General features: G+C 41.6%; 1 protein-coding gene across 3 annotated transcripts in view; it reads left to right on the top strand.

The window, feature by feature from the left end:
• Positions 1-366, top strand: part of CUL4A (cullin 4A) — a 121043-nt gene extending 120677 nt beyond the window's left edge. For all 3 annotated transcript variants that reach the window (XM_077482852.1, XM_077482851.1, XM_077482850.1), the window contains exon 21: positions 1-366. This exon is cut by the window's left edge and continues 806 nt beyond it. The gene's annotated coding sequence lies outside the window, so the exon portion shown is untranslated.
• Positions 367-1472: the final 1106 nt, after the last annotated feature.

Genomic DNA, 1472 nt, shown 5'->3' with positions numbered 1-1472 from the left:
GGAGTGTATGAACACAGCAGTGTTTAAGATTTGTTCTCTGTAGGTGATTAATTAAGGTCACTCCTACTTTCCACACTAGAGCATTCTGGGAGATCATCATACAAGTCTTTTTACACTGCACATTACACGTAGTGAACATTATTGCTGCCTTGAGGTTCATTGACCTTAATTAATCATCACTGACAGTGCACTTTGTCAGATTGTTAAAAGGAAAGCTGTCTAATAAATAAGTTGTTGTGGATATTTTCTGAAAAGCTTTCAATATGCAATTTATTTAGGGCAAAAGATGTTTGAATGAGGACATTTGTACAATGTTAAAAAAAAATAATGAGTATTTGCATTTGCTAATAAAAGCTATTTAAGGCATACATGACTTTATATTTTAATATGAATAAAGAAATTGGGTTCCTTAATTACTGTGTACTTAAATGGATAAATATGCTGTATGCTCTATTCCAGATAGGGATTTCCCTGGAAAAGGGAAGCAAGTGTTTTTATCTACTGCCATATAGCCATATCTCATTCACACTACAGTCACTTAAACTGTCAGGCTATGCTGACATTTAAAGCCCAATTGAGGCAAAAGTGAAATTCAAATATGGCATTGTGTATCAATCACTTTACTCCTCAGTTTTGGTTCCAAACAGCTCTTCCCAAGCTATCCCGCAGTATAATTATACAAAGTAACTATTTCCTCTGAGTTAATTTCCTACCCTGGGGACTGGGAGTTTTTTTTCCCCTGTTCATTATCTTCTTGGACACTGGTCCCCCCACCACCTCCACGAGTTCCCCTGCCTCTGGCACCTATGACTGAGGACACTGCTACTGGAAGTGTCACCAGCAATAGGAGATGTCCACATTTGTGCAGGCCCTCAACAGTTTTTAAAATATATCTGGAATGGGAAATGCTCTCGTTTAGCCCTTCACTCCCTGCGGCACCCAAACGGATGGGGAAGTATGGACGTACCCACTCTTTGTAAATACTATGAGGCAATTGCCCTTCAATGGCTATTAATTGGTACCATAGTGTAACCACTAAACTATCGTTCCCCCTCAAAAAAATCTTGGCTGGCCGCAAACTCCCATGTCAACCTGGCTCCCCCGGGAAGGCAAAGATTCGCCTGAGCTCACCTTTCACACAGCTCTACATGCCTTAAAAGGTGGGATGCCCTAAATAGTGATTTCTCCCTAGCATTTCCTTCAGAGCCTGCCCCCAAGCTGTTTGATCTCCCTACTCAGCGTCCCTGTTTGAGAAATGATGCATGTCAACCTCATGATTCCTCATTCCATTTCTGTGCTGTATGGGATGTTGCAGTTGATAGAGATGGGGGGGGGATTGCTTATATAACGAAGTGGGAGAGGGACCTGCAGCATCTATTCACTGAGACCCAGGTTGACTGCCTTTTACCGCCTTACCCATTCTAGTTCTGTGGACACGAAAATGCAGGAGAGTGGTTATAAGATACTTAACC

This window comes from Lithobates pipiens, unplaced genomic scaffold (assembly GCF_037356315.1).
Source record: "Lithobates pipiens isolate NorthernLeopardFrog02 unplaced genomic scaffold, aLitPip1_a1.2 Scaffold_16, whole genome shotgun sequence".
NCBI lineage: Eukaryota > Metazoa > Chordata > Amphibia > Anura > Ranidae > Lithobates > Lithobates pipiens.
Note: the sequence above shows the minus strand (reverse complement) of the source record. Positions and strands in the feature narration are given on the sequence as shown.